At 50.8% G+C, this 9,024-nt stretch overlaps 1 protein-coding gene across 2 annotated transcripts in view; it reads left to right on the top strand.

Annotated features, from left to right (window-relative positions):
- Positions 1 to 8,860: 8,860 nt before the first annotated feature.
- Positions 8,861 to 9,024, top strand: part of LOC147124937 (U2 snRNP-associated SURP motif-containing protein-like) — a 65,747-nt gene continuing 65,583 nt past the window's right edge. Inside the window, exon 1 of one of the 2 annotated variants that reach the window (XM_085994879.1) lies at positions 8,861 to 9,003. The gene's annotated coding sequence lies outside the window, so the exon portion shown is untranslated. The remainder of the gene's footprint in view (positions 9,004 to 9,024) is intronic. The other variant, XM_085994863.1, reaches the window with a different exon arrangement.

Genomic DNA, 9,024 nt, shown 5'->3' with positions numbered 1-9,024 from the left:
GAGATGTAAGCGTTTTTTACACTCCTTTAACCCAGGTCCTGCCGCTAGTCGCCAAGAGATGTAAGCGGTTTTTGATCCTAGCCCAATTGCTAGATGGAAGTTTCGAATCACCCATGCCTTACAAAAGTTCTATATCCGGGAATTATTATTCAGAGTGTAAATTAAATAAGTCACGGACAGGAATGCTTCGGTGAAAAATCAAACTTGTATTTATTTGGTCTAACATACACTGGCTAAAACATGCACTACTAAACAAAATCACAATCCCTGTGGAGAATAAAATCCAGATTACAATCAACATACATACAGTACAAAACTGGGGACTATAACAAGCAGTAATTCCCTTGTTGCTATGGTGGACTCTAATTCCACCCCTACCAACGAATTACCCAGTCGCATAAACCCCTTCGCCTGGCTGAACCATACGAAGCTCCCACCCTCGGAATAGCCCAAAAGCTTCACTTCTGAGAAACTATGCTTACTCCCACACGCGGTCGGTTTCGATCGCTCTGCTCGTTGGCTTCTCTGGTACTTCTTGTTAGTTCGATCTTGTAGGAGCAGGGAGCGAGAGAATGGTGGAAAAGAATCTATCTTTATAGTGGTCTGCCTATCTTTTCCTGCCAATCTTTAAAATCCATTTGCTTCTGAGCACTCCGGTGCTTAATCTGTGATGAGTCATCCTCGGACCCATGCATATTGGATTAACGGCCCTAAGTCTGGGACATATCTTTCGGTCTTTGTGTTGGGAAAAAAACTGGCTCCCTTTTGGCTGGCTGAGGCCAGTGGGTTCATTGTTCTGCTTCTCTTCTGAGATGGAGGTGAGAAGTGCTTTGCATATTAGAGTGGTTTTTCTAATCAAGTTCAATGGCCCCCTTCCTTTTTCCAGGACTGTCGGGCGAACCCATACATACTGGATGACTGACAGTCCTTTTGTCACAGCCAACTGCCATGTGTTCGCTGGAGATTTAACAAAACCAGTCTTTCACGTATTTGCACTGGGCGATCCCATAACAGGAAAAATACCCTCAGAAAAATCCCATATAGTCCACAAAAATATTCTTGACTGAGTCCATTCTTCAGAGACTTTGCAATCTCTTCAGAGGGCTAGAGGTGTTTTCTTCCGCTGCAGAGCCTGACTGAAATGTCAATAAAGTTGTCTATTCCTCATCATCTTCATCTGTCCTGTGAATGGCTTCCACTTTAATGACAGGAAAGTGGAGTGTGTTATCAGTGAAGACCTGATGAGCTAGGACAGATGTCAATTCTGCAGCCTTTCAAGGAGCGAGCTTTGGAGCACACCTTCACGTAGTATGATCTCTGCTATCTCTGCAGTTCTTTCAACACCACAACTCCTGCCGTGTCATTAAACTGTTGGGAAAGCCTCCTGTGGTCCTTGAATGGGCCTGGATCCACAACCTTTTGATTCAGACGTGAGAGTACTACCAATTGAACCAAGTTGACAACATATTTATAATATTTATATTTAGTTAGAAAAGAGCCAGCAATCTGTATAATCAGTCAAATCATTGGAATGGATGAAAACTTCGGCTCTTCCGTAGTAAGTACGCTGTTAAATTCCCCACTAAAAGTTAGACCCAAAGGGATTAGGTGTAACTGGGGTTTTTAACAGCGTTATTACTGTTAAACAAATGTTAAGGGCCTGGAAAACTCATTTTCATTTTGTGCTGTGTGAAATTTGTCTATTTTAATAAAAATTAAAACATTTTAGAAACTTTTCAAACATTTTTTTAAAAAGTTTGTCTATCTTTATTTCAGGTTTGCCTTTTCCCCATGTAAGAGCCCCAATCTTTGTTTTGCTTCCTCTAATATTTTTTAAAAGTTAAAATTTTAAGAGCTTACCCACTTCTTGTTCGCTGTCTCTGAGAATTCTGCATTTTGATTGGCTGCTTAGACAGCCTGCTGACATCACAGCAGTTTGCATAAGGGAATCCCAACTAACTTACATTGAATTAAATTGAAGGTTGGAAAACCTGAAGTTCTCGACACAGGGATCACAAGATCCTTGTGCGAAGAGTACTTCGGGGCCAGCAGCGAACGCCTTCTCTGCTGCTGACCGCAAATTCCGGGCCCTTGTCTTCTTGTGTCATATGATTTATACTCAAGATGTTTCTATGCTGTCATCTTATTTGAAGATGCGACAGCTTTTGCTAGTTGCCTAGGTTGGCATGTCTGTGACCAAGTAACCTGAGAAAGTGAATAAGTCTGGGAATGTGGCCTGGATCCACAACCTTTTGATTCAGACATGAGAGTGCTACCTACTGAACCAAGTTGACAATATATTTATATTTAGTTAGAAAATAATATACTTACATTTACATACTGCCTTTCACGTATCAGGGTATCCCAACTTGCTTCAACGCCAATGAATTATTTTGAAGTGTAATCACTTGCTTTGTAGGCATATACGACAGCCAATTTGCGTACAACAAAGTCTCACTATCAACAATGAGATAAATGATATGTTAATTTATTTTGTGATGTTGATTGTGTGGTAAACCACTGTTATACCTGCCTGTGTGTGTGTTTGTATTCCACTGTGTACATGTCTGTACATGCCTCGGCTGACTCCTCCCACGAGTCCAGGTATAAAGGTGACTGCTCCACAGTCCCTCTGTATTCTGGACTGGTCGACCACTCGAGGCACACCTTCATTCTCTTGTTAATAAAAGCCTGTTAGTTACTCGCTTAACCTCAGTCTTTTGAGTAATTGATAGCGCATCAATTTTATTAACAAGATTTTTTTTAATGGAGAAGATCCTCACACCAGCATGCCTGGACTTAGACCATCGGGAGGCGGACGCATCCACCAAGTTTGCTCACTGGCTTAAGTGCTTTGAAAGATTCCTGATCGCCTCCGCTGCAACGGTCAAATCGGATGAGGACAAACTGGATGTCCTGACCTCCAAAGTGAACCACCGAGCGTACTCGGTCATCCAGGACGCGACCTCGTACACGGCTGCTCTCAAGCTCCTCAAGGACCAGTACACGTGCCCAGTGAACGAGGTGTACGCCAGGCACCTCCTGGGGAGTCGTAAACAACAACCTGGGGAATCGACCGAGGAATACCTTCAGGCACTGTCTGTGCTTGGCCGGGCCTGTGGTTGTAAGGATGTAAAGGCCGCCGTGTACACAGAGGAACTTATCCGGGACGCTTTTGTTGCGGGCCACAGGTCCAATTACACCCGACAGCGACTGTTGGAGCAGAGTGACCTCGACCTCAACAGGGCCTCTGAACTCGCACTATCATTGGACGCAGCCTACCGGGGCATGGATGCCTACTCCTCTGCACCGTGGACGCTGCGGGGAACGACAGCCTGGGACACGGTAGGACCATCTCATAGCGCCGTGCCACCCCAGCCACATCCCAGCAACGGCCCAACTACCGCAGCAGTGTCCCAAGGCCAGAAATGCTACTTCTGCGGCCAGGCCAAACACCCCAGAGCGTGCTGCCGGGCGAAAAATGCGATCTGCTCGGGCTGCGGGAAGAAGGGACACTACGCCAACGTCTGCAGGGCCAAAGCCACCCTGAACCCCAGCAGCGCCGCGTGTGGGCCGTGCGGGCCGCCATCTTGGGCCTCCCCAGCCATGTGCGAACCACCGGAACAGCAGCCATTTTGGATGCCTCCAGCCACATGGGGATCATGGACGCCGCCATCTTGGACGCCAGCCGGGACGCAGCAGGCCCCCAACACCGCCTCATCTGATACCCGCAGCGACACACCGACCCCTACGCTGGCCTCCGTTACGCTGGACCAAGCGAGACCGCACCAACTGGCCCGGTCCACAATGGACATTAAGGTAAATGGTCACGAAACAACCTGCCTTTTTGACTCTGGGAGCACGGAGAGCTTCATCCACCCCGACACGGTGCGGCGTTGCTCTCTCCCAGTCCTGCCTGCGCACCAGCGGATTTCTATGGCCTCCGAGTCCCAGTCGGCGGACATTGGCGGCTACTGCGTGGTGGCACTCTTAGTAGACGGGACTGTGTACGATAATTTTAAACTTCTGGTCCTGCCCCACCTCTGCGCTGCCGTTCTACTGGGGTTAGATTTTCAGTGCCACCTTAAAAGTGTTACGATGGCGTACGGCGGACCCCTCCCCCCACTCACAGTCCGCAGCCAGCAGCTTCCAAATTGCCCGCTGCGCACCAGGTGCAACCTCTCCACACTCAGAGTCACCCCCCGCCCCCACTGTTTGCTAACCTCATCCCCGACTGTAAGCCCATCGCCACAAAGAGCAGGCGATACAGTGCCGGGGACAGGGTTTTCATTAAAACCGAAGTGGAGCGGCTCCTGAAGGAGGGGATTATTGAGGGCAGCACCAGCCCCTGGCGAGCCCAGGTTGTGGTCGTTAAGACCGGCGAGAAGCAGCGCCTGGTCATCGACTACAGCCAGACAATAAATCGCTACACCCTGCTGGACGCTTACCCACTCCCCCGCATAGCTGATATGGTCAACCAGATCGCGCAGTACCGCGTCTTCTCGACCATTGACCTGAAATCAGCGTACCACCAGCTCCCTATCCGCCCTGAGGACCGCCAGTATACTGCCTTTGAGGCAAACGGCCGCCTCTACCACTTCCTTAGGGTTCCCTTTGGTGTCACCAATGGGGTCTCCGTCTTCCAAAGGGAGATGGACCGGATGGTCGATCAAAATACGTTGCAGGCCACTTTCCCATATCTGGACAATGTGACCATCTGCGGCCATGACTTGCAGAACCATGACGCAAACCTCGAAAAATTCCTCTGCACCGCCCAACTCCTGAACCTGACGTATAACAAGAAGTGCATATTCCGCACAACCCGCCTCGCCATCCTTGGCTGTGTTGTGGAACACGGTGTCATCGGTCCCGACCCCGACCGGATGCGTCCCCTTATGGAACTCCCACTGCTCCACTGGCTCAAGGCCCTGAAGAGGTGCCTAGGGTTTTTCTCCTATTACGCCCAGTGGGTCCCCTACTATGCGGACAAGGCCCGTCCGCTGACCAAGTCCACCTCTTTTCCCTTGACGGCAGAGGCCCGCTTAGCCTTCCACCGTATCAAGGAAGACATTGCCAAAGCCACCATGCACGCAGTGGACGAATCCATCCCCTTCCAGGTGGAAAGCGACGCGTCCGACTTTGCCCTGGCCGCTACCCTTAATCAGGCGGGGAGACCCGTGGCCTTCTTTTCACGAACCCTCCAGGACCCGGAGACCAGACACTCCGCTGTTGAGAAGGAGGCCCAGGCTATTGTGGAGGCTGTGCGTCATTGGAGGCACTACCTTGCCGGAAAACGATTTACCCTGCTCACTGACCAGCGTTCAGTTGCTTTTATGTTTAACAACAAGCAGAGGGGCAAAATCAAAAACGACAAGATCTTGAGGTGGAGAATTGAACTTTCCACCTACAATTACGAGATCTTGTACCGGCCCGGGAAGCTCAATGAACCCCCGGATGCTCTATCGCGTGGCACCTGCGCCAGCGCGCAGATCGATAGACTGCGGGCCCTCCACAATGACCTCTGCCACCCGGGGGTCACCAGGTTCTTCCACTTCATCAAGGCCCGCAACCTGCCTTACTCCATTGAGGAGGTCAGGACCATGACCAGGAACTGCCAAGTCTGTGCTGAGTGCAAACCGCACTTTTATAGACCAGACAGGGCTCACCTGATAAAAGACACTCGCCCCTTCGAGCGCCTGAGCGTTGATTTTAAAGGGCCTCTCCCCTCCTCCGACCGCAATGTGTACTTCCTCAACATTATTGATGAGTACTCCCGCTTCCCGTTCGCCATCCCCTGCCCGGACATGACCAGTGCCACAGTCATTAAATGTCTGAACGACCTCTTCACCCTGTTCGGTTTCCCCAGCTATATCCATAGCGACCGGGGCTCATCGTTTATGAGCGACGAACTCCGTCAGTACCTGCTCGCTAGGGGTATTGCCACAAGCAGGACCACCAGTTACAACCCCCGGGGGAACGGACAGGTGGAAAGAGAGAATGCGACAGTTTGGAAGGCCGCCCTGCTAGCCTTAAAGTCTAGGGGCCTTCCGACCTCCCGCTGGCAGGATGTGCTCCCCGATGCGCTCCACTCTATTCGGTCACTGCTCTGCACTGCCACTAACGCCACCCCTCATGAGAAAATGTTTGTCTTCCCAAGGAAGTCCACATCGGGGACATCGCTACCGCCATGGCTGACGTCCCCAGGGCCGGTCCTACTGAGAAGACACGTGAGGACCCATAAAACGGACCCCCTGGTCGAGAGGGTCGACCTCCTCCACGCCAACCCCCAGTATGCTTACATTGCGTACCCGGACGGGCGGGAGGACACAGGCTCCATACGAGACCTCGCACCCTCGGGGGCCCCAGTAACCCACTACCCACTACCACCCCCCCCACGATCCAATAGCCAACGCAGCAGACGGCACACCTGGGCCCCGCGACCCGCTCGACACCCACGAGGACTACACACCAGTGCCCCAGCCTACGCGGGACTCGACGCCAGAAGCTTCACTACCCCTGCCGTCGCCACGTCGATCACAGCGGCAGACAAGACCTCCGGAGAGACTCCAATACACAAACTTTTAATACACTTCTCCCCGCCGGACTCATTTTTAAACAAGGGGTGAATGTGGTAAACCGCTGTTATACCTGCCTGTGTGTGTGTTTGTATTCCACTGTGTACATGTCTGTACATGCCTCGGCTGACTCCTCCCACGAGTCCAGGTATAAAGGTGACTGCTCCACAGTCCCTCTGTATTCTGGACTGGTCGACCACTCGAGGCACACCTTCATTCTCTTGTTAATAAAAGCCTGTTAGTTACTCGCTTAACCTCAGTCTTTTGAGTAATTGATAGCGCATCAGGTTGTGGAATAAGTATTGACCAGGACAGCAAGAGAACTCCCTGCTTTTCGAATAGTGCCAAAGGATCTTTTACGTCCACTTGAACTGGTAGATGGGGGTCTCAGTTCAACATCTCATACTAAATGCAGCATCTTTGATGGTGCAGTGTGGCACTAAAGGCCTCGACTTTCCTGGATTGCACTTACGCAGAAATGATGCCTAAGTTTACGCCAACTGATAGCATTTTGGTTACGTATAGCGCAAGTCTGGGTAAGAAAAGAAAAATTAATCACAAAGAATATCACTATCACTCTCCAGAAATCTGTTATGCCAATATCAGGCAACTTTGAGCATAGATTCATGCCTGCACATTATTTGCATTAATCCAGGGAACTCGCATGAATTAGTCTTTTGCATAGGGAGTGAAGCTATGCAAATGAGCTTGAGGGTTTTGGTGGTCATATCTCAGAAGCGGTGCAACCGATCAAGGAACCTAGTCCCCAGCAATGTTTCAGCATAAAACTGGTAAAAATCAATTACGTGCGAACTTTGTGGGAAAAATGATGCATTGCTGCCCTTCCACCATAGTTACACCAAAACAATCCAGGAATTTCTGGGCCTTAAATGTCAGCCCAGATTAGGCGTTCAGGTCTCTGGAGCGAGGCTTGAATTTGCAACCTTCTGACTCAAAGACAACAATAAGTAAAATGACTGACAAATGTTCAACATTTTACAACTTTTGTTTAGATAAAAACGAGGTTTGAAACTGGTATATGAATGAATGGCCAATACGAAATTCTTCTTCTTCTTAGGCAGTCCCTCGGAACCGAGGATGACTTGCTTCCACATTAAAAATGAGTTCTCAGGTGACTGATGAGTCCAATGCAGGACCTAGAGTCTTTGTCATAGGTGGGGCAGACGGTAGTTGAAGGGGCGGGTGGGTGGGGTGCTTGGGTTGACGTGCGCTCCTTGCGCTGCCTGCGCTTGGCTTCCGCTTGCTCCCGGTGAAGAGGCTCGAGGTGCTCGGCGCCTTCCCAGATGCTTCTCCTCCATTTTGTGCGGTTTTGGGCCAGGGATTCCCAGGTGTCGATGGGGATGTTACACTTTCTCAAGGAGGCTTTGAGGATGTCCTTGAAGCGTTTCCTCTGCCCACCTGGGGCTCTCTTGCCATGCCGGAGCTCCGAGTAGAGCTCTTGATTTGGGAGTCTCGTATCGGGCATGCGGACAATGTGACCCGTCCATCGGAGCTGGTTGAGCGTGGTCTAAGCTTCGATACTGGGGATGTTGGCCTGAGCAAGAACACTGACGTTGGTGCGCCTATCCTGCCAATGGATTTGTAGGATCTTGCGGAGGCAGCGTTGGTAGTGCTCTCCAGTGCTTTGAGGTGCCTGCTGTACATGCTCCATGTCTCTGAGGCATACAGCAGGGCGGGTATCACTGCTGCTCTGTAGACCATGAGCTTAGTGCCGGTTTGAGGTCCTGGTCTTCAAACACTCTCTTCCTCAGACGACCGAAGGCTGCACTGGCACACTGAAGGCAGTGTTGGACTTTGTCGTCGACGAAATTACTCCACTACTTTTTATCCCACTCCAGAGATTTGAGTACAAAATCCAGGCTGACATCTTAGTGCTACACTGTTAGAGGTGCCACCTTCCGAGGCGCAGTCTGCTCTCTCAGGTCGAAGTAAACGATGCCATGGCACTACTCAGAGAAGAGCAGTGGAGGTCTCACCGGTCTCCTGGTCAACATTTATCGCTCAACACACATAACCAAGCCAGATTATCTGGTCATTATCACACTGCTGTTTGTGGGATTGTTGTTTGCAACTGGAAGCTGCGTTACCTACATTACAAGAGTGACTACACTTCAAAATGACCTAATTGGCTGTAAGGCGCTTCGGGACGACCTGAGGTAGGGAAAAGCGAGTTATGATTGCAAGTTCTTCCTCTGGCCTTGACCGAGTGTGCAGGGATGTTTGAAATTCCCGCGCCTCCCCTGGCTGCGGCCGCGCGTGCGCACGGGCGGCGGTTGGCAGGCGCCGCGCAGCTGCTTTGGACGGGGCGGCGAACGCGAGCAGCTCGGGAGCCTAAGGCTTGGGCCTGGATCTGGGCCTGAGAGCGGAGACCGGGACCGCAGCAGTGCCAACGGCATCCACCAAAACGGCAAGTTCACAGGAGCGAAGC

The sequence above is a fragment of the Somniosus microcephalus genome, chromosome 1 (genome assembly GCF_052327205.1).
Source record: "Somniosus microcephalus isolate GS21.2 chromosome 1, FLI_Smic_1.0, whole genome shotgun sequence".
NCBI classification, from domain to species: domain Eukaryota; kingdom Metazoa; phylum Chordata; class Chondrichthyes; order Squaliformes; family Somniosidae; genus Somniosus; species Somniosus microcephalus.
This window is presented reverse-complemented; position numbering and strand designations above follow the sequence as displayed.